Here is a 24737-nt window from a genome sequence, read left to right as displayed (position 1 = left end):
GTTCTACAGAGTGTGCATACTGGGAACATCAAACAATAATGAACATCAAAACATTCTTAGCATGGAAATAAAGTGGAGAAAGCTGTATTTCCAGAATTATGCTTCTAAACTTTCAGGAGATGAGGAGTAAGTTTCTCAAAAGTTGTGCTCAAGATTACTGTCTGTCTTCTAAGGGATAGACCCATTTAAATATGGGGAAGGGTGAGTCCATTTGGGACAGGATTATTTGTTTGACACTGTCTTGCATAACTGCCTTTTTTCTCTGCCTTTCTCCACCAAGCATTCATTATTCTTGAAAAAAAGTAATGAGCAAATATTTGATAAATATAGGGTTACAGAATAGCTAAATTCTAACGTACAGAATGGATGACTATGGGGCCTGGCACGATAGCCATAGTGGTGAAATCCTCACCTTGCACACACTGGGGTCCTATATGGGCATTGGTTCATGCCCTGGCTGCTCTGCTTCCCATCCAGCTCCTGCTTGTTACCTGAGAAAGCAGTGGAAGATGGCCCAAAATCTTGGGACCCTTCACCCACGTGGGAGACTTGGAAAACGCTCCTGGCTCCCAGCTTTGGATCGTCTTAACTACAGCCATTACAATTATCTGGGTAGTGAGCCAACAGATGGAGGATCTTTCTGTCCTTCCTTCTCTCTCTAAATTTGACTTTCAATAAAAATAAATCTTTTTTAAAGAAGAAAAAAAATGGATGACCCTGGGCAAACACCAGGCAAGGATTTTCTAGGTTGACCTTTCAGCATGTGCTGCCTCCCATTTGGCGCCTTTCTCCACCACAAATTCCTGTGGTTTTGGATGCCCAAGAGGCCCCACACATCCCTTGTTCTTGGTTTGATCAGTTTGATCCAAAGAAAAAAAAATCTTATGAACAGACATATTTGAAAACTCATAAAAAAGCCTCAGCATGGCTCCCAGGCTCTGTGCCCAAACTGTTGGCTCTAAGCTCCATGGTCCCCAAAATACCCTGAGTGATTTCTAATCACTATCCTCCATCTTGGCAGGAAAATAAGACACTGAGTTCAACTAAAACTTCAGAAATATAAAACCTGATTCCTAGCTCTAGTTTAGTTACCAAGTTGCTGTAGTAACTCATATGCCCTACTGCCTTCCACTTGTGGTAGGGTTGGGATCCTATGACTAGTACTTGTCACTGAAGTATGAAAAGAAGTAACCTACTTCACTTTCAGGCTGCAGTCTGTCCTTCCGCATCCCTGTGACTACAAAGGCCTCAAGTTCCAGATGTCATATTTACAAAATGGAGGTAGATCACTGAATCATTCCTAACTGTGATGTGAAAAATGTACTTCCATTGTGTTAAGTCACTAATATAGATGATGATTTTGGTTTGTCTGGTGCCACCTGCATTAAGTCTGGAGCATCCCCCCACCTGTTCTGCAGTTTCACTTGCTACTGTTACACATCATCAACCACAGCCTGAAAATATTAACTAGAAAGTGGTATTTATTTTCCATCAACCTCATTTCCATGTCTGCTTCAGAGACTGAAGATCAGCTTAAGACCGCTCAGTGGTAGTTTCTATCCATGCAGTGACCTGAGCTGTATGGGCTGCAGACCAGTCTTCAGTGGCAGGCTGAGCCCTGCAGTCTTCAAGGGGAAACTGTTGAATAGGCACGGAAGGCACCCACATGGCTTCAGACCAGTCTGCAACCTCAGACTGAGTATCAGTGAACTCAGACACTGGAGCAGTCCTTTTACCCTGAAATTCCTCCTTGGTCACAGCTTTCTCAGAGGCAGCCTGATCTCCTTTTTCAGTCTCCTCAGGGTCTCAGTAGAGATCAGGTGTGATCTCCCACAGGAGTTGAGAGAGTTGGTACCAGGCACCCACCACATCAGATCAGTGGGCTCCTGTATTGTTGCATGAGATGGCAATGTCCACAAAGTGCAGAGAAGAGTCTGTGTAACAGAGTGGTGGTAGGCAGGTTCACATAATACATCTCTATGAAAGGCTGGTGGTCAGCCCTGGAATCAGTAACCACCGGGTTACGTGGCTCCCGGAAGGCTGCCTGCATCTGGTGAAGGAAGATTCCAAGAGCAAAGTGGCCAACAACATGAGTAGCTCCAGTGGCAACAGCAGACTTCAGCACAGCCCTTTGGCTAGTGTTCCTGGAAGATATCACACTGATGTCAGCAGTATTTTCAATGACAACAACAGCACATTCTGTCAACAGAAGCTTCTCCCAGGTCCTCTTGAGTACATTCCTTTTATGGATGTACTGTTCCATCTGGAAGTCAAGGTTGGTGCCACCTAGATGGGTTCCTGATGCAAGGAATTTGAAGACATCCTCCTCTTTCATTTGCAGGATGTCAATGGCTCTGAACATCGTGTCAGCTTCCCTTTAAGTTAAGGCAGGAATCAAAACAATGCTATATGGACCCCCTAGCCTGATAGCACAGATAAGCTTACATAGATATCTTAAGAGAAACTACAGCCACACAATTGTTATAGCAATTATAAAAATTTTTTTAATTATTATTTTGTTGATCTTTTATGGCATCTAATTTATAAATTAACTATTACTATGAGTATATGCAAGAATATTGCAAAAAGTTCATGAAAAAAACAAAAAGATAAGTTGATTTTGGTACAGCTCAAGCACAACTTCAAAAAACTCATGGAAAATGTATATTATAAGAAAAATATGTATGGATTTTTTTTTCACCCAAATAAGCTTATTTCATTTTTCTGCGAACATTTTGAAGTCCCTTCTTTGGATGGAGGAAACACCATTTTGAATATTGGGGTCAGTGCACGCCAAGGTTTCAAGTATCTGCTGGGAATCTGGGAATGTGACCCCATGGGCAAGGGGGACTACTATAGCCAGATAAGTGTGTTCCAGCTCTGGTTTTCATTCTTCTCACTTAATTGAAACTGTTCCTCTTGAACAACCTCTCCCTACTTCTCCCTCAAAACCCTGCCCCTGCCACCCTGCCACCCCACCCCAAGTCCCTGTTAAACACCATTCTACTCTCTGGTTTTACAATTTCCACTCTGTTAGATTTCACAGTAAATTAGATCGTGCAGTTATTTATCCTTGCTGTGTCTAGTTTTTTTCAAAATGCCCTCCAGATTCATTCATATTGTTGCTATTGGTAAGATTTCCTAAAAGGCTAAATAATATCCCACTCTGTATATATATTACATTCTCTTTAACCATCAGTCAACTGATGGACATTTAGATGGCTCTCCATATTTGGACTATTTTTAATAACACTGAGATAAACGTATGAATGCAGATACTTTGTTGAGATTTTGATTTATTTTCATTTGGTTAGATTCCCGGAAGTGAGATTGTTGCATTGTAAACTGAGCAACCTCCCACTTGTTTTTCATAATAGCTATACCAATTTATATTCTCAATAACAGTCTACAAAGATTCCCTTTTCTCCACACATTCAGACAAGACCTAGTCTATTTTTTATTTTGGTTAATCATTTTAAGAGGTGGATGGTAATATCTCTTTACAGTTTCCATTTGCATTTTCCTGATCAGTGATAAGTACTTTTTCTTATGTGGTTGCCATTTGTATGGCTTCTTTTTTAAGATTTGTTTATTTACTTGAAAGAGTTACAGAGGGAGAGAGAGACAGAGAGAGAGAGAGAGAGAGAGAGAGAGAGAGAGAGAGAGAGAGAAAGAAAGAAAGAAAGAAAGAAAGAAAGAAAGAAAGAAAGAAAGAAAGAAAGAAAGAGATGAGAGAGATTTCATTTGCTAATATGAAGCTTCATCTGGTCTCCCACATGAATTACATGGACTTAAACCTTTGGGTCATCTTCCACTGATTTTTCCAGGCTATTAGCAGGGACTTGGAACAGAAGTGGAGTAACCTGGATTGGAATTTGTGCCTAAATGGAAAGTTGGCATTGCAGGAAGTAGCTTTATCCACTTTATCACAACCCTAGTCCCTGTATGTCTTCTTTTGAGAAATAGCTATTCAATTCCTTTTTTAATCAGGTTATATGTTTAATATTTATTTTATTTATTTTAAAGGTAGAGTTACAGAGAGAGAGGGAGAGACATTTTGTTGCAACGATCAAGGCTGGGCAAGACTGTAGCCAGAAACCAGGATCTTCCAGGTCTCTCATATGAGTGCAGGGGCCCAAGGACTCAAACCATCCTGAGCTGTTTTGTCAGGTGCATTAACAGGAATCTGGATCTGAAGTGGAGCTACTGGGACATGAACAGATGTCCATATGGGATGCCAACACTGCAGGGAGACACTTTGCTCACTACACCAGAATGTCAGCTCCTGTAAGTCTTCTTTTAAGAAACAGCAATTCACATCCTTTGCCTACTTTTTAATAAGGCTATTTGGGATTTTTTTTCCCTATTTCCCCATGTTGTGTTTTCAGCACACTTTATCAAAAATCAGTTTGCTATAGATGATGCATGATTTTGGTTCTGAACTCTTTATTCTGTTTTATTGCCCTATGTCCATTTCATGGTAGTATTGTACTATTTAGATTACTGTTAAGTTTGTAATAAAATTTGCAGTAAGGAAGTGTAATACTTAAAACTTTATGTTTCTTGTTCAAGCATTCTTTGGTTATTTGGGATCTTTTGTGGTTCCATATGCATTTTAGGATTACAATTTCTGTTTCTGTAAAGAACAGTAAGAGCTGGGACATTCGACTTAGGGGTTAGAATGCTGGCTATGACATCTGTATCCCACCTATATTTAACGTTCTGCTTCAGTTCCTAATTCCAGCTTCCTGCTATTACAGATCCTAGGAAGGAATGGTGATAGTTGAATTAACTGGTTTCCTGCCACCCATGTGAGACCCCTGAGTCAAGTTCCTAGCTCCTTCAACTCTACAGCCATTTGGGACTTCAAGGGAGTGAACCAGCAAATGGGAGCTGTCTATTTGTCTCTATCTCTCAAATAAACAAATAAGTTCATTAGTGTCTTAAAAGAGAACTGTATGATAAGTTTAATTCTTCCAATGATGGAGGATTCATTTACCTTGAGAGAAATTGCCTTCCATGAGGGCAGTTACAAAAAAACTTTTCTTTCACTATCTAATTAACTCACAATTTCTGTATGCTGTTTAATTTTTAAAACAAATTATTTTATCTTTTAAAAAGTTGATTTTGTTTTTATTGGAAAGTCAGATACACAGAGAGGAGGAAAGACAGAGAGTAAAATCTTTTGTTCGTTGATTCACTCCCCAAATGGCCACAATGGCCAAAACTCCTCCAATCCAAAGCCAGGAGCCTGGAGCCTCTTCAGGCTCTCTCACACAAGCACAGGATCACAAGGCTTTGGGCCATCCTTAACGGCTTTCCCAAGCTGCAAACCGGGAGCCGGATGGGAAGCAGGGCCACCAGAATTAGAAATAGTGTCCATATGGGAGCCCAGTGCGTGCAAGGTAAGGACTTTAGCCATTAGGCTACCATGCCAGGCCCCTGTTTAATGTTTAAAGCAATAAGAATAAGTCTACTTTTTCTCCAGGTGACAACTTTTCAGATAATTGAAGACAATTGATGATTTTTCTTTAGACTTCCACTTTGCAACTTATATCTATTCAGTTTCTTCTATAATGACTCATTCGGTGTACTATTTCAAAAGAAGACTTAAAGAAAAAAATAATGAGGCAAATATGCCAAAGGTTAATATTGATTTATCATATTTGATTCTGAGTGTCCTGTGGCAACCAAGACAAAATGGAAAATAAAACTATTTTATATGGCTCTCAATATCAGGAAAATGAGACATCAAAGATTTTGTTTCCAGACCTTTTTTGCCATTTTCATTATCTTTTTTCCAAACGAATCTAACTTATCATTATCTTCCCTACCCTTCCATAAGCAGAAATGAATAGTTTTCCAAGAAGAAGCTTGTGAAACTATAAGTTGGTTTTATATACAAAGCTATTTCCTGTAATATTTTTCATGGACTAAGAATGTACAGAGTGCTGCCCTGTATTATCTGTAATTCTCACAATGGCCTTGTAAAGAAGATATAGATCCTATTTCATAATGAGTAGACAAATAACTTATTCAAGGTTACATTATTATTACAAATCCAACTCTATCTGGATCCAAATTATTCATTAATCAATGATAAAATCTGAACTGAAAGCATTATACAAAGGTGCCTCAATAAAAACCACAGGCATATTGAGTCAGAGGGAGAAAATGGTTGAATATTTTGGATCTGACATTTTCTTAAAAACCAACACTAGTGACTGTTTTCATCTCCTCCCGGCATCTTAAGGAATCACAGAAGCATATGTGAGCTGGGGGTGGTTTTGTTTTGTACACTGCAGCAATTACTCATTTTTTTGGGACACACTCAGCACAAACTGGATTTGGATCTACCAGGATTTGTCTAACACAGGTGTTTAAGGACTAATTCAAGTTTGAGTTGGCAGAGTAAGGATTCAATATGGTGGTTTACATCAGCAGAAATGTATGAGAAATATATTAAACACTGCAGTATGCAGCAAGAGAATGGGGAAATGATTTCCTAGTGACCAGAGACCCTTAATGCTAAATATTTGTTTTTCTCTATTCCCGGGGCTATTCACACAGTATTTACGTTTTGATACCTTCTCAATTACCAACCGTGTCCCAAGCCACGACCCTGATCTATACTATCTTCTACACTCTCACAAAGAGACAACGTTAGAAATAGTTTTGTCATGCCACATTCCAGTTTACAAATTTCTATCAATTTCCATTGGTCAAAGATCAAGTTAAAAATCCTACAGCAGGAGCAAGCATTGGTACAGCAATTAAGACAGCACTTGATATACCAACATCACATAGCAGAGTGCTCCTCTGCTCCTGACCCAGCTTTCTGGGAGATGGCAGGTGATGGCTAAAGTACTTGGCTCTACCACTCACATGGGAAACCTAGCCTGGGTTCAAAGCACCTGGCTTTGGCCTCACCCAGCTCTGCTTGTAGCATACATTTTGAGAGTGAACCAGCAGAAGGAAGATATCTGTGCATTGTCTATGTCTGTCTTTCTGTCTCTCAAATAAATGAAAATACCTAGTCAAGTAAGTAATTTTAAATCCTGAAACATAATGCAAGAGATACCTTACCCTTTGATATTGATCTGTCACACCAATTCCATTTCCCCTTTCTTTCTCCATGATACCCTAAGCCCAAGCCACAACAAATCTCGCAGCATTCCACATCATGGTTTTCCCTCACCTAGGAAGCATCTATTCATTTTTTAAAGACCCTACTTAAAATTTGCCTATCCTATTATGATCAGTTTGATTGTCCTTGTTGCAACTAGTTGCTTCCTCTTCTGGGATCATAGTCTCTTATTTTCCGAGAAGCATGTACAACTCATTTAACACTTCTTTCTACTCCAACTTGATTCATTTAGGACATTCAAGACACATTGTTCAAATATTTGTCTTCAAAGTCTGCACAAAGAAAGTCCTCAGTAAATATTTGTTGAATGAATGTCCTCATCACAGTGGTTAAACTGTGTTCATGAGCAGGAATTGACAGCCATAAACTTTGTAACTAAAACTGAACTGTGAATGAAGTTAGTCCAGATCAAGAATTAGTAAATGACAGCCATTATTTATAGAAGTAACACAACTCCAAAACTGTGTTTGAAGGCTACCCAAAATGTATAATTATACTGATCCAGATAACCTTAGAAAAGAACTGCGTAGACTATGACTGCTATAACATTTATGACAAAACTAGTAAAAATTATGATCCAATTAAAACCGATGCAGCTATGAGTAAAGAAGAGCAATTAAAATCGCTCACAGGGTAAGCATTTGGCCCCAGCAGTTAAGATGTTGCTTAGGATATGCACATCCCATATCAGAGTGCCTGAGTTTGAGTTCCAGCTCTGCTCCTGATCCCTGCTTCCTGCTAATGCACACCAAGGGAGGCAGCAGGTATGGCTCAAGCACTCGGGCCTCCCTGTGGAGGAGTCAGATTGAGTTCTAGGCTCCTGGTTTCAGCCTGGGCCAGTCCCAGCTGTGGTGGGCATTTAGGGAGTGAACCAGTGAATGGAGGACCTCTCTCTTTTTCTTTTGCTCTTTCAAATAAATAAAAAGTAACTAATTTTTAAAAACACGAATAATACAACCATTCAGAGAAAGCTATTGTTAACATATTAGTATATTACTTCCACATGAGACAATACATTGTGTGACTCTGAGGTCAGGAACATGTGCATTCCATTCATATGGCACGTGCTTTCTTCTGATACAGGTGAATGCCTCAAGTGCATGGTGTTTGATGGTTCTGATTCTCATGATCATCCATCTTCCCTGCCCCTGGATCTCTGCCTGTTCAGTCTGCAAGGCAAGCATGGCCTTGGCCTGTCAACAGCCTGAGGCTCAGTAGTTCTCATTGTCAGTTTTGTCATTCTGACCCATACATTATAATTTGGTGTAAGCCTTAGGCATCAAGTTTTCAAAAACAGTTGTATGAGAGGTAGAATGTTGAAACAATGTGATCTCTATGGTGAAACCTCTTTTGGGGGGAAAAGAAACCCCATACCTCTACAGGAATTTTCCTTTCCTCTCTTTTGAACTAAGATCTTCTAGGGGTTCCGAGAAAGCTACTGTCGCTGCCAAGGCAGAGTTATATGGTCCACAGGCTGTAGAAAGTGAGTGGAATAATTTGGTCTGACCCTAGCAAGGCAATCACAGGCTCAAAATTCAATAAATCTAGAGCAGGCTGATTTTTAGGTAGGTAATTTTGTGTGGCTCATGAATTTCCCTTGGCAGAAAAAAGGGTTCCCCACTTCTGACTGGTTTTCTAGCAACTCAAGCTGAGGCATCGTCTCTGAGAATAGAACTTGGCCAGAGACCCTCCAAATCCAGTCAAAACCAGCTGGACTCTCCTGAAAATGATAAGAGCCCTGTCAAGACTTAATGTGCAGTCACAGCTCCAAATTCTGCCCAAAGTGCTCCTGGAACCAGAAACAAACAATGAATTCAGAATTCATTCCAGGTCATGCTCTAATCAGAAAGGGCTTCCTAGAAAAAAGAGGAGTTCAAACAGAGCAAAAGAAGTTGCACAGCAAGCAGGGAGAAGCTGTGCACATTGCTTGAGTCCATGAAGCATGCTTACCTCTGACTGCCTTTTTACTGTAACTCAAAAAGCAAAAGTCGGCTGGAAAATGCCATCTCAAAACATGATGGACCCCACTGGTCTTGCCCCACAAGAGGTCAGGGTTTTCTCTGGCACTAGAGAGACACTAGGATGACTTCCCGCATACCAGAGGGTTGGTAGAGGATTCTGGGGTCGCAATCCAGTGCATGCTGATGGAACCAGAACCTGAAAACTCAAAGGCCACTATTTTTCACAACATTTTTATTTCTGGATCCATATCAGGATGGGGGCACACCTGCTACCTGACATTTCTTAGGTTTACCCTTGCCTTGGCCCATGCTCCTAAAACTCTCAGGAATATTCTCAGTAAAGTGGTTTCTAAAAACACGAGCTGCACACCTGGTAAGTCCAGCACAAGCTCACCTCCAACCCCAAGAGAAAGTGCACTGCGCTTCATGGCTACCCCCACATTCCCAGCTCCCCACACATCCACATCTCTGACTATCAGAAGGTAGCCTGTTTTAGCTTCTTGGGTCCTCTTTTTGTCTCAATAGCATCTCCAAGAAGCCTGGGAAGACACAGAGATTAGAACAGAATCTTGGGAGGGAAAAAGATGCCAAGCTGGAGCCAAGCTACAGAGATTACTTACACACGTGAGCAGTGAAATGTGTCCAGGTGAGCAGACTGCTGAGCTCTGTCAGTGACAAATGCAGCTGCAAGCATGCTGATAAAATGCAGGCAATTTTGAGTTGATGTTTCTGTTTCAAAAAAAGGGAAAAAAGCACATTTGAACTTCTCTCCGTCTTTCTGGATGCAGCATTAGCTGGCTTCCTCCACAATAAGCCCCCAAATAGAAAGAATGCGTGAGAGGTGGGTGCATTGAGGACAGTCCAACAACAAAATTAGAACCAAGTCCTGGGAGGCAAAAGAACCCTAGGCTTTTCACAAAATCTGCTCTCCAAATCAGACTCCCAAAGCACTGCTCTTTTGTTAAACTGGCAACGGTTGCCACTGAGAACCTCAATACCATCTCACACTTGTCAATCTGAGTAGCTTGGCAGTAACTAAACCTGTTTTCAAACTGGTGTTTGTTGCTCTCCCCACTCCTGTAATCCACCCTCCTCAGACCTCTTTCATTTTCATTTACCTCTCACTTGGCCTGTTTGTCACATATTTGGAGGCCAGAAGCCAACAAAAGAAAAAGAACGTAACATGCATATGGCTTTTATTTCTCTGCTGTCAACGATGTGAAACACATCAGTCTTGGGAGTCATGGGGGCTATGAAGCTGAAGTGGGTGAGGTGTAAACAGGAACCCTGGACTGGCAGGGAGAGATTAGTTGGGCTTCAGGGTGCTCAGATCTCATTTCTGGGCTCAATGATTCTCTCCATCTGGTTTGCTGATATGTGATTCTCATCTTTCAAGCTGGGCCCAAGTGTCAAAATGATTTTCTTGCTCTTCTCTTGATGGAATTCTTATTAGCAGGCAGTGACCTTTGTGTGAAGGTGACCTCAGATAGGATAAAATTCTCCCTGTCAATTCTTGCCCTTTGAACTGGAGGAGCTAGTCAGGTAGAGTTGGGTGTTAAGGGACTTGTTTGACTCAACAAATCCAGGAAACTCAGCAGTCAGGGATGTTGCTACAGAAATTAACCCACTTAAAAACTAGAAATTGGAGGGCAATGCAGTTTCCAGTTAAATAACTTGCAAGCAAGCCCATAATAAGGACATAAGCTTTTCTTCCTGCTCCCTCCCCCAAAAAGTGCTTACATACTCCACCATATTAGGCAAACTTATGATTATGAAATCATATACTTTTTGTTCTAAATAGCACATATAACTGAGTGAAATTGAAGAGTATGTTATGGGAATCAGCATGAAAGTTTGGATTTTTTTTTTTTATGGTTTTCACTATTTACAAAAATCTTTTTGAAAAGACTATTTAAAATTGCCTACTGTGGGGTAGGCATTTAGCACAACAGAAAACATGCCACTTGGAATGTCTAGATTTCATGTCGGAGTACTTAGGTTCTAGTTCTGGCCATGCTTGCAAATTTGTAGCTTCCTGGTAGTGTGAAACTCTGGGGTGTTGCAGGCCAGGTACTCAGGTCCCTGCCATCCACATGGGAGACCCAGTTGGAGTTGCAGCCTTCTGGCTTCAGTCTGGCCCAACCCTGCCAATTGAGGGCATTTTCTCTCTTTCTCTCTCCTTATGTGGGATCCTGGAGCATTCAAGGCAAGGACGTTAGCCACTAGGCCACCATGCCGGGCCCCAGAATTCTTAAAAAAAAAAAGCTAAAATATATAATGGATATATAATTATGGATAACAATGTTGCTAAATAATGCCCTTGCACAAATTTCCAGTTGCACATGTAAGGATGAAATAATAGTGTAACAGTAAAATTATGGGCCTGAGAACTAACCTGAGCACATGCAAATGTGCCCATCAGGGCAGACTTTATGTCACTTGATTTTAAAAGTTGTGACATGGAGTTTATTATGCAGGAACTTCCAGAGTAGAAACATCACAAACGTGTGCAAAAAATTTTAATGTGATCCTCTGGCATAAAGCAGAGAACAAATGTGAAAATCAGGAATCATCAGGATAGAGCCAGTTGTCTCTACCATTGCTAAATGCTTGGCAGTGCAGCTCTGTGCTGCTCCAGAATCAGTTTGGAAGGTTGGGCACTCATCATATCAATAGGAAAGATTTACACTAAAAATAGAACACTGTAAATACATTTGGCCAACAGAGCTCATGGAATAAAACAATTTAAGAACTCCAGAAGACAATAATTATTACTGCCATGTATCTTCAGGCATCTATCCATACTTTATATAGATATATAATTATATTAGTCATCATTATGAACATTTAAATTGTTTACATTCTATTCCAATGCAAATATTATGTATATCTGTATATATGAATACATGCACATATGCAGATGGTTGTAAGTAATGTATGGGGTGCTTTGGTGTTTTGTAAATATTATCTCTAACCCTTCACATTTTAAGGATTTAATTATTTACGTATTTTCATTTGTAAGTCAGAGTGACAGAGAGAAAGAAAGAGAGATTTTACAAGTGCTAGTACATATTTCAAATGCCTATAACAGCCTGGATTGGGCCAACCAAAACTAGGAGCCAAGAGCTAGAAACTCTGTTCTAGTCTCCCAAGCAAGCATCAGGGACCAGGGTACTTATTTCTTCCCAAGGTACATATTAGCTGGAAGCTGGATCAGAAACAGAGGTGTTACTCAAACCTAGGTATTCATATATGGGAGGCAGGAATCCCAAGCAACACCTAACACAAAACATTAAAATGTGATCTTCTGCATTAGACTGATTTAATACAATTAAATTCACTCCAAAGGTAGCTCTAATGTGCGTATCAGTTTCCTGGTATTAATTTAGGACATCAGTTGTCTTATAAAGCAAGTATCCACATAAGCTGTCATCATCACAACTTTTAAATGAAAATATACATGCAAATGCAAAAAGAATTATTTGTATTTGTTGTTGCCTTTTAAGAAATAGAACAATGTATTTTAAGCAACTATTAATTTTTTGTTTGTGTTTACTATTATGGAGATACAATGTGAAGTTTAAAAATGTGTAAATTGTGGCATGAGCATATCTGTTAGCTAGTACATCCATCATTTTTAAGATTTATTGCTTCTTGTGGTAAGAAAATTTAAAAGCCTTTTGGCTCTTTGAAATAGATAATTCATTACTATTAACTGGAGTCACCTTACTGTGTAATACTTAGCACAACTCATTCCACCCATCTAACTGTAGCTTTGTGCCCAGTGACCAAGGTTGCCCCCTTTCCATTAACTTACTTAGTTAATTATTTTTTGTACTTAACTTAAATTACAATATTGAGTCTTCCTCTTATAGCAAGCAGTTAGTCTCACATTTTATTTTTATTTTGGTGTGCTAAATACTTGGTCAAAGTATAATAGGTCAATTTGTCCTCACACTGCTAGCTAAAATTATTTCTGATGTCCCCTAGTCAAAGCAGGATTCCCTGTAGTCTGTTTTGAGGACTGAAGGTAGCATTCAAGAAGAGAAATCAGATCCACAGCAATTTACAATGCTTAAACATATTTATTGTGGATGTTGCTATTCCTAGCATTTTTCAAATTAATACTTCAAAGCTGTATGGCTTTATGAGTAAGGACTAGAAATATTTAATCAGGATTTTTTTATAATCTCTTACATGTCTTTAAAACATAATGCAGAAATTTTATGGCAATGAGTTTAAAAGCTACTATCAGCAATGAGGATTATTATAATATTAATTGAACTTCCATTTCTGCAGTTCAATGCAGTTCCAGAACCAAAAAAAAAAAAAAAAAAATGACCAAAGTCAGACCACAGGAAGAACAGAAATGACTAGTTGGCAATATTACCTCATTAACTAGATACAGACAGGTTTAAAGAACACACTTATCTCTTGCCAGTGCAGCCTTTTGGGCCTGTTCACATCCTAATCTCCCATTTGTGAGGGCTTCTATAAAAGAGAACATGATTCATACACATATAAATGATGGTACTAAGGACAAAACCGACCCTTTAACGTGTCTGTGTGTTCCTAGTCTCTGGCTGATAAAATGCAGCAACCCATAGAAGTTATAAGTTCATCCATCAATGTCCTGCCTGCCTTTCCTGTGTCTTCTCCTTTGCTAAGCAGGGTTAGCAGGTGATGCTTTTTTTCTGGCCGGTAACATAGGCCCAGAAAATGCAGAATACTGTATCTCCAATGAGCAATGCACCAGGGACAATACTGTGAATCAATTAGATATACTTCATATTTGAAATTAAGTTACCTGACTTCCAACATGTCTTCTGTCCCCATAGAATGATGTATTTGTCTTCTTGGTCATTTGGCAGAAATTGGGCTAACTGGAGTTGAAGCCTGTTCTCTGACTCTAACGAATTAATCTGTCTTAGCAACTACTTTATTATCCCAGCCCCTGAGCAGAAGGGCCTTACTTGTCTTTGCCCTAGATTATACTGGAGTCTTGCAGATTTTATTACATTTCTGCAAATCTGAAACTATAAGGAGGATGCAGCTAACTAAGTAAATATCTTCTTAAAGCTGCTACGAGGCTTTGGGGAAGGGTGGGTGGGAATAAAACTGCAGGGTAAATGATGTATATACATATATATCAGTTTATCTTTATATCATGATGCAAATTATAAATATGTTAAATGTGAGGAAATGACACAATTGGCTGCAGGTTCTGATCAAGGCAGCAAAAATGTGCATTAAAAGTTAGTAGGGAGCTAGCATCTTTGGTCAATACAGGAAATAAATATTAAATATTCCATCAATGCCTATGGAGGATCACTATGGACAAAGCACAGTACAGAGTGCTGAGAGAAGTCATCATTTTAAAAAGGCACCAAGCTCTTTTCCACAGTCTAAATGGAGAGATTACAAAACCAATCTGGAATTCTTAAGAAGTATTGCTTTATTGAACCAAGAGGTCATTCATGAGGTGAATTTTAAAAACCTGAAAAGCTGAATATATCATGTTCCATGGTCATGTTATCAATTTTCCATTGCCATTTATGACCTTGGGACAATTAGTTCAGAAGAATCCACTTATAGTAGACTTTGTGTGATATACACTTATTTTTTAAAACTTCCAAAGTCTATTGGAATTTAGGAAAACCTGACCAAAAATGAATATTTCAACATTCTAATCCTGCTCAATGCTTTCTCTGATTCAAATATGCAGCATTATAAAAGCAAAGCTGTTGGCTTATTACTTTTTTTTTCAACATCTGGGGCCGATAGCATAGTCGGACTACTTATGAAGCACGAAAGTACTCAGATGCACTTAAAACTCTCAGATTCCAATCTTGCCATGTGAGAATATGGAATATTCCCTCTGGTTGATACCTGTGATTTCATTTTTAATGCTGAGTTAGGTTCAGAGTTCCTGGGCTTCATAATTCTTAGTAACTGAATTGCAGCCCATTTGTTTATAAACGGTCCTACAACAAGGTGTGAAGAGTACTTAGGGATGCCTTATCTCCCAAAGTTGTGCAGCTGGTGTTATGCAGGCAGAGTGGGAGCACTACCATCCACTAATGGTATGCAGCCCCACAGCACATTCAGTTTCTACACCCTCAGATGTCACATTTAGAGACTGAGCCTCTCCTAGGTTTTACCATTTTGTTCTACAGAATGCAGAAAAACAATGTTTGCTGTGCCCATCACTGATGCCTGCAGTCCTGGTACGATATGATATAAAAGGGCATGTCCTCATCGTGGTAACAGAAGAGGGACTTCAGTCTTCATAGTGTGAAGAATGGCTACTCATATCCACATGGGGTCGAGAGCTATGACAATCCAGGCAGCTTGACACTGGCTAAGAAATGGGGCCATGGTTTCAAGATTACAGCTCTTAAAGAGCAGAATTCAGAGAGCAGCTGATGATACAAATAGTAGGGCCAATCTCTCTCTCTTTTTTTACTTTTTTTTAATTGGAAAAACAGATATATAGAGAGGAGAGACATAGAGGAAGATGGTCCATCCTTTGGTTCACTCCCTAAGTGGCCCCAAAGGCCAGAGCTGTGCTGATCTGAAGCTAGGAGCTCAGACACTTTTCTGGGTCTCCCACACAGATGCAGGGGCCCAACTGGTGCCTACCTGAGATTCTTGTGTGTGCAAGGTGAGGACTTTAGTCGCTAGGCTACTGTGCAGGGCCCAGTAGAGCCAATCTTAAGGAGCAACCTAGCATGTGTTGGTAAGGAGACAATCCATTTTTAACAAGAGGCACAAGTCAACTCTGAAGAACTGGGTAAACAGAACAAGAAGTGGAGACAGCAACTTTGAAGACTGGTTTATTTGAAAGACAGAATTAGAGAGAGGGAGACAGAGAATCTAGCATGTGTTGGTTCACTCACTAAATGCTCCAACAGCCAGAGTTGGGCCAGTTTGAAACCAGAAGCCAAGGAACTTCTTCCATGTCTCTAATGTGGGTGCAAGGTCCCAAGCCCCTCAGACATCCTCCACTGCTTTCCCAGGCACATTGGCGCGCAACTGCATTAGAAATGGGGTACCTAAGACTCTAACAAGGGCTCATGGGGATGCTAGTCCCATTAATGGCTCCTAGATAGCAACTTGCTAGACTCTAGGTCGCATTAAGCTTGTGTGGCTGAGACTGCTGTACCAGTTGAAATGCACTTAAATAGTACACAAAATGTGAGAAATTAATTAATGAGCACCTACCACAGACAATCTTAGGACCTGAATAATTTCATATTTGTAATCTCATTCAATCCTGACTTCATGTGGCTTAGATATTATTCCCTTTAATTTACAACTGACTGCAAAATGGATTTTGCAAGATCACTTTAACTCCAGAAAGTTTGAATTTCTGGATTCAAAAAAAAAAAAAAGGCTAGAACCACTTTTACTACATTAAAGAATTTCTTAACATTGGCTTATTCTGAATCATAAATAAATATGTTCATAGAGTAGGTTTTCCATGGAAGCTAATCTTCAGCATAAAAATATTTGGTGGAAAATTGTTGTCATATGTATGTTGAGGTGAACATACTATGGGTGGATTCCAAAATTCAAATTGAGTCTGATGGGGGTGGGAAGTCAAGAAAATTCTATTAACACAGGTAAGATATCTATTTATATGTATCTATAGACATAGATAGCTAGATCACTCATTGTGTAGTTCACTAAGTGACTAAACAGTGGAACTCCTTTTAAATTGGTTTAGTATTTTCTGCTGTGGAGGCCAGCCTATGCAATTCAATCATGAAACATTTTAGGACTTCAGTAGGCTAGGCAGAATTTGGAGGATGGATGAGAATGGTAACATTTGATGTGAGGAGCATAAATTGAGCTTCAAGGTAGGTCACCAATGAAGATAGCCACCTCCTCCAATCACAAACCCTAAGAGGATAAAAATACAAATATTACTCATTACTCAGGAAGCCCCAGATAATAGATGATGCAGGGTCATGAGAGTGACACAGCAGTGGTGATACTGTTAGTCAAATGTGTGGGTAAAGCTATGTAGCTCTAAGGCACCATTAAAGGTGACATTAAAAAGAAGTCCAGATCTCATCAGGATTCAGTCTATGTGGAGCCTAGTTAGGGCTAAAGATAGGAACAGAAAAAGAAAATTCAAACAAACCAGCTGGGGTTTCAGGTTCTCCAGACAGTGGAAAAACTGAAGAAAATCATAGTGAGTTAAGGTAGAGACTTGGTTCTTTTGTATATAAAACATGACAAAGGTTCAGAAGGAAACTTTACAGGCAATGGGGATCCCAACTCATTCAAAATGACCTCAGGGCAGTGAGAATTATTCTAGTCCCAACACCAGGAATGTGAATAAGATTTTCTAATATATTTCAACAAGCTTATTTAGAATTGACACTAGAACTAAACTGCCCTGAACTCCAAATGAAGGCCCTCAACTCGCAGTTGTGTCTCAATCAGGAAGGGATTGACACATCACAATATGATTTAATTTTATTTGCACTCATTCTATAAACCAAATCATGTTTTGCATTTTATCTCAGGTACAATGAAGTCCCCCCAAAATTACCACCACATTCTTTTGTCATTATAATACTCACTATTAATTGGATCATTATGGGTCTTTATACACTTTCATTAACATTATTATTATTGCAGCAAAAAACCACTGAAATTGTAATGCTAATTTACTGACATCTTTTTGAACTGCTTAATCAACATATTTGCAAAATGGCAAAGTAATAACTGTAACAATATACCCATAGATTCTTAAGATTTGGTTTTTATAAAAATACAAAAAAAATCCCATTCTCAATCAAAATTTTCACGTGACCTGATTTTTCAATAGGGTCCGTGTTTGATTTATAATTTCATGTCAAATTATGCTCGATAGGTTATGTTAGTGTCAATCCAATCACACGACTCAAATACTCTAACTCTTTAAATTAAGAGCTAAGTTATGGTTTACACATAGCCTCACAATAAAATACCTCACAGAGAGAACACGTGGAAATAAATTTTCTAAGTAATGTTGAACAATCCTGGTAAAATTCACTTTGAAGAAATTGTGAAGTATTTTTTGAAATATACCTCTTGCTAAAAGAAAGCTAATGTTCCTCATGCCCTAAAGCCATTCAGTTGTTTCTACATATGTTAAGAAGGTTCCATCTTCAAACAAGTAATTGGTACATACCAGGGGGCCTTTTAGCTTATCTCATCATTAACTGCACGTCTTGTCTATGATTAGAGGTGTGACTGTGCCTGAATCATCAATAAATTAACTAGAACCAGAAAAGGCGAGGCAGGTGTTTCAGTGTCATATTGTTCTCTCTTACACATAGAAGCTTAAGAAGGAAGCAGCAAGCTTATTTAAATGCTTGCTCTAATGCAATACTTTTAACTCTTTGGTTGGCACACTTCTTGGTAGAGATACAATCTTCCCTAAACAGAAACATTTTTCTGAAAATTGCTCTGCCATGGCAGAACACAGGTCATTCTGCAGAACACAGCCATGGGAAAACCTGCATTGCTCCAATCAGCACTGGGGTCTACTTCCACTTGAAATTACTTCCCCACTGTATCTAGCATCTTTTCTAATTCTTAAAAAGAAAAACCCACATATTCAGAAAATTTGTTTATAATCTTTGTATTAAAGAAAGGGACTGATTCTTTCATCATAGTCTCAGTTTTTTGGAGAATAAGAACTTGTGCTTCACCATCATTTCCCTTGTATTATACCATTTGAGAAGTTTTTTACCATAAAACAATACAATATTGAGGACTGGGATGAAGCTGGATAAGATAAATGGTCTCCAGATCTCACAGAGATGACGTAAAAGAGAACTTCAGGTTGTGAACTCCTATACTTGATCTTAGCCAAAAGGCTGAGAAGCTATAAGAATCTGACTTGTCAAGGCCCTGGTTCTACCATTAATTAGTAATATTCTTCTGCACTCTTCTTCCTTCCCACTCTGCTCGCATTTCTTCATCTGAAATAGTGTATCAGTCCTCTCGTCCACTTTTACAGGGCTGCAGGATGCTACTGCATATAAGGCAGTGCTCAACATGTTAGCTATTAGTTTCTCAGAGTTCACATTCTCCCAGGGAGACAGGTAGTATCATACACTCCTAAACATAGTAGAAGAAAGTCTTTTGATAGAGTTGTGAACAAAATGTCATGGGAGCTCTGATGAGAGTGTGACATTGAATTCACTTATAATCAGGTCTAGTGAGTTTTCTTTGAAGTAGTGATGAAGAGAGGGGGCTGTCTCCAAAGAAGTGACCTCTAAGCTGGGACTTGAAGATTAAATTCACCACTGGCAGAATGATGCTAAGAGTGCCTATCAGGTCTAAGCATGTGCAGCTGACACAGCAAAGGCTGTGGCATTGTGTAACTAGATGACCTGTACTGGGACCAGCAAGTAGTGTGGAGACCCTGCCACAGTGGCAGGTCAGGATAGGGTTGGTGCATTGTGGAAATACTGAAAAGCAACATAATCAAGTCTAAATATTACCAAAATAGCCCAGCTATACCCTGGAAGATGAAATACATTAAAAAAATGAAAGCAGGGAATCTGTTATGAAACTCATCATTGCAGCCTGAACTGGGGCAGTAGCTGTGAGAACAGAGAAGTGAGGACAGAATTAACAGCAACTTGGAAGGGCAGTGGAAAGCACTTGGTGATCATCTGAATATGGGGACAGAGGAAAGATTCAGGGATGACTGTATTTCTAGAACAAAATAAAAACAGGAAGAGCAGCAAGTCTGGGTAGTCAGATAATGAGTTCAGTGCTATAAATATTAAGTTTGGGGTATCTGCAGGAAGAGTATCAAGTAGGGAGTTTAAACTGAATTTCTGGAGTGCAGGATAAACTCATTCAGGGTGGTGGGGGAGAAGAGAAGTTAGAGAAAAATGGACAAAGTGGAGCTTTAAAAATAATTTCTGTACATCTTCAAAGCCAGAATCAGATATCCCAAAAAACCTCTCTACACCAGCAAAATTGGATAATACATTGAACCTTAATATACCTCGTGTACTCACTTTATGCCTTTTCTTTCCTCTATTCAACTTACAGTCATTAAGTACCTACTGTGTGTCAGCTACTCTCCTAGATGTGGGGGATACAGATGTGGAAAAGCCTAAATACTAACATTAGGCCATTTATATTTTTGTACAAGAGAGATTCTAGAGCAAGGGTATTTTAGGTGTGAAGTACAAGTACATAGACTCTAAAATGGGCATGAACTTGGTAGGACCAGAAAAATTACAAGGCATGCAAGCTGGCTAGAACAGACAGAATGATCATAGAATGTCTTATAGCATTGCTGATGCTGTTCTCTTACATTGTTACTAATAACATTATTTAAAAAAAAAAACTGTCAAAAGATCTATATGCTGTCTTCTCAATTCTCCCCAGGCCTCCTCAGTGACTACAACAATGCTTTACATAAAGTAGGTGCTCTTTTTTCATTCATTTAGCTGTAATTGTGGGTTAAGATCTCTAGGCCTGTTTGGTCCCACTCTCAAACACATGTGTGCTAATCCCAGATGTTGCTTACCATCTGGTAAGCATCTGGTGATCTATTTTTAGTACTATTGCGGTCAGTAGGAAACCCAAGCTGTGTTTAGAGCAACACAGAAAGGCCAGGTACCAAGATCTATGCTTCCTATTTGTAAACCTGTTAGTTTTACTTAGACTGCAATATTGGATATTGACATAGAAAGAAATCCTGCTCATGCTCAGAGAAGCTGTAGGCTTTGCTGCAGTACTAAGCTTAAACATTATGCTAATATTATTATTATCCCACAAGGGTGTCTTGAGGATTAATGAGACATTTTCAAATCACTTTGAGCTACTCCACTGGTGGTATTAAATAAAATGATATGTGTTCCCACTGAAGTGCCATTTTTGACATTGATTTGTTGTGATGGGTTCTGCTGTCCAACAGGGCTGGAATGTACCCACCAACTCATTTCCTGTAGACAGCCAACTATCCATCAGAAGGCAGTATTTTTCAGCTTAAATAAATATGAATTTAAGCGAACTAGTCAGCAATCAGAAGCAAATAGACTGCTGTTAGAAATCAAGCATTTATTAAGTATTCACAGTGATCAACATAAGAGTTTCACAGTGTGATACAGTAGAACAAATACTGGATTTGGAAATGGTCCAAGATTTTAGGCCTTGCTCTACAACTAACTAGCAATGTGAATTGAACAATTGCTGAATTTGGGAATCAAATATAATATAGGGGGTGTTCTAAGAAGCTCATAATCAGAGCCTTCCAGACAAGGCAAATACATGAAAAGAATGGAAAAAGTAATTTCTGAAGAAGAGATATTCACCGCAGGGAAAGAGTTGTGATCATCCATCACAGGACCATTATCTGCTCTGAACTTCCTTGTGATTGATTAATATTAATTTCAGTACTAATTCATGCAAAATGAAAAATAAATCACTTTCCAAGCCAGACATAGAAGTTCATGAAACATTTGGTCTTTAAAAATAGGGTCTTTGCCTTTTTATGAGTTATCCTTGAAGCAAACAATCTCTTGTTCTTATATTTAAATATGATTAATATCTGCTATCTTAATCATCAACTTAAGAAAATACATGAAAAATGATGAGGGACAGTCACACAAAACAGCATTCTGGAATTTTGTAAGTGTATTTTACATGACTCCAGATGCTAATCTCTCACCAGCTACCACTTACAGAGCTGCACACTGATCTGCTGTGCAAGACGAAGGAAGGGACAGTAAAGAACATGGGTACTTATACTGGAAGAGCCAGACGCACTAACCTTGTGGAATGCATAAGAACTATTCTGTACCATAAGCTCAGTGAGCTCTATGTTTGTCTCAGGAAGCCCCGGGGCCTGGGCTCAAGAAAGGTTGACATCAAGAGCAACTAGAAATATAATAGATAAATAAATAAATACAAACAACAGAAAATTTTGGGGGGAAATTTGATTCCACACATACTGATTTCCCACTTCTAGAAATAAAAATTGGGTAATATCTAGTCTTTACCCTCAAGAGTCTCGTGGTTGGAAGTGGCACTGGGAAAATACTGGCCACAAATTACTCTTTAAATCTAATTGTCAACCCACTTCAGACGATGAGGATTTGTCAATATTCTCTGTCATAAATGATTTGAATTATATATTAGAACATGACTTTTTTAAAGACTTATTTATCATTTGAAAGGGAGAAATTTATCATTTGACAGCAAGATAGGGAGAAACGGAAGTCAAGGGAACAAATCTTCCTTTTGCTGGTTCACCTCTAAATAGTCATAACAGCCCAGACTGGGCCAGGCCAAAGCCAAGGTCCAGGAATTCCATCCTGGTCATCTATGTGGGAGGCAACAATCCAATTTCTCAGGTCATCTTCCACTGCCTTCTGGGCACATTAATAGAAAATTGGATTAAAACTAGAGCATTCACAACACAATCAGTACTCCAAGGCAGGATGCCAGCGTCACAATCCACAGTTTCATCCATTATGCCACACCTACCCTGCATTTTTCTTTTAAGCCTAGGGTTGACAAATTATATTGAAATTGCTAAAATTTCTGGAAGCAGATATTGTGCTCAAAGTGACCATGACAATTTGGACAAATAGTTTTAGCTCAAAGGGGATAAACAGAAGTCATTTCTCAGCCCAAATCAAGCAACAGAATAACATTCTCCAGTTTACCAACTAGAACGTAGAATTTACGTATTAAGTATTAATAAGCATGGTGACTTAACAGGCTACCCTTCTGCCCGGTAACAACAGCATCCCACATGGGCACCAGTTTGAATCCCAGCTGCTCCACTTCTGATTCAGCTCCTTGATAATGGCCTGGGAAAGCAGTGGAGGATGGCCCAAGTCTTAGAGCCTCTGCTTCAGTGGTCTCAAAGGCCAGAGCTGGACTGATCTGGTCTCAGGCTGGGAGCCTGGAGCTTTTTTTGTTTGTTTGTTTGGCTTTAGTTCTTGCTTTATTTTTAAGATTTATGTTTTATTTGAAAGGAACATTTACAGAGAAGGGGAGACACACACACACAGATTTTAATCTCCCATCTGATGGTAACTCCTAAAATGACCACAGTGGAGAGAGTTGGGCCTTCCAGGATCCAGGGATTTCTTCCAGGTCTCCCATGTGGGTTCAGGGTCCCAAGGACTCGGGAAATCCTCCACTGCTTTCCCAGGTCAAGAGTGAGGAGCTGGATAGCAAAGAAAGCAACTGGCAATGAATGGCCTGAGGGGGTGAGGAAGGCTCTTCCCAAAGGCAGAGATTTAGTGTGCTATGCCACAACATCAGTCCCTCTTCCTGTTTCTTATTTTTTTTTTAAGATTTATTTATCTTTATTGGAACATTAGATTTACAGAGAAGAGAGACAGTGAGAAAGATCTTCCATCCACTGGTTCACTCCCCCAAGTGACTGCAACTGCGGGAGCTGAGCCTATCTGAAGCTAGGAGCCAAGAACTTCTTCCAGGTCTCCTATTTGGATCAGGGTCCCAAGGCTTTGGGTTGTCCTCAACTGCTTTCCCAGGCCACAAGCAGGGAGCTGGATGGCAAGTAGAGCAGCCAGGACATAAACTGGCAGCCCTATGGGATCCTGGTGCATTCAATACAAGGACTTAAGAAACTAGGCTATTGCGCCAAACCCCCATTTTGTTTTTTGGGATTCATTTAATGTATGTGAAAGGCATAGTGACAAAGTGGTGGGGGCTTTCCATCTTCTGGTTCACTCCCCAAATGTGTGCACAAGGCAAGACCCAGTTTGCCACCATGGGGGAGGAATCCAAACACTTCAGTCATCATCACCTGTGTCTCCCAGGGTGCCCCTTAGCAGGAAGCTGGGATTAGAAGCAGAGGCTGGACTTGAACCAGGCACTACTGTATGGTTCACAAGTCAGCTCAGCACAACAATGTGGATCCCAGGAAGCTGAACTTTTTGCACTGGACATGGTGCGTTTCCGTTTTCATTTGCCTCCTGTTTTCTCATAGACAGGAAATCTCAAAGTCTTATGACCAGGCTGCCCTCGCTAACCCCAACCTGAAATGGTTCTTGATTCTTGGCCGGTGGTCAGCGTTTGCTACAGAATCAAGGTCCTTGAATGCCTGTAATGACCAATTGCTTTCAGACTCCGGCTGCCAAGCCCATTAACACCCATTCCTCCGTTCTTGCTTAGCTCCTCAAGAGTAAAATCATTGAAAACATCCCGGTCCCTGTCTGAGCAGCCCTCCACTCCCACATTGGTACCATCCTCATCTCCTACCTGGGATGCTCACCTGTCCCTGCCAGTCCCTCCTTGGGCAATGCTCTCATGAGTGACGGGGGAGATGGGAGAAGGCGCCAGGAGGCCCATGTTGTGCTCCCTCTCCTGCTGCCTCCACCCTCTGAGGTCCAAACGCCCCACGACTGCAACCGGTGGCCAGGGGTTGAGGGACGGAGGTCCGCTGACAGAAGCGAGCTGAGCCTAGAGGGCCTAGGTCGGCTGGGCAGAGGTTTCGGGGGGAATCGGGCACTCCTCAAGTGCAAAATAACAGCGTCTGTGTGCCACACAGGGGTCAGGAAGACAGCGGCCAGCGGCAAGCACGCCGGCTCGCCCGGGGAAGCGGGGGCGCGCGCCCGCGCGGT

General features: G+C 40.1%; 1 long non-coding RNA gene and 1 pseudogene across 1 annotated transcript; both read right to left on the bottom strand.

The window, feature by feature from the left end:
- Positions 1–1463: 1463 nt before the first annotated feature.
- LOC121168666 lies at positions 1464–2362 on the bottom strand (annotated as a pseudogene).
- A 2188-nt stretch (positions 2363–4550) lies between these two features.
- On the bottom strand, positions 4551–24597 carry LOC121168667. The gene is made up of 3 exons (XR_005885738.1): positions 24389–24597; positions 9729–9837; positions 4551–4636 (listed from the first exon to the last, which is right to left on the bottom strand). It is a non-coding gene; the product is annotated as an uncharacterized LOC121168667 (long non-coding RNA).
- Positions 24598–24737: the final 140 nt, after the last annotated feature.

Source organism: Ochotona curzoniae, unplaced genomic scaffold, assembly GCF_017591425.1.
Source record: "Ochotona curzoniae isolate NIBS_2020 unplaced genomic scaffold, NIBS_Ocur_1.0 scaffold_1037, whole genome shotgun sequence".
Taxonomy (NCBI): Eukaryota; Metazoa; Chordata; class Mammalia; order Lagomorpha; family Ochotonidae; genus Ochotona; species Ochotona curzoniae.
The sequence above is the reverse complement of the archived record's forward strand: the minus strand, read 5'-3'. Positions and strand labels throughout refer to the sequence as shown.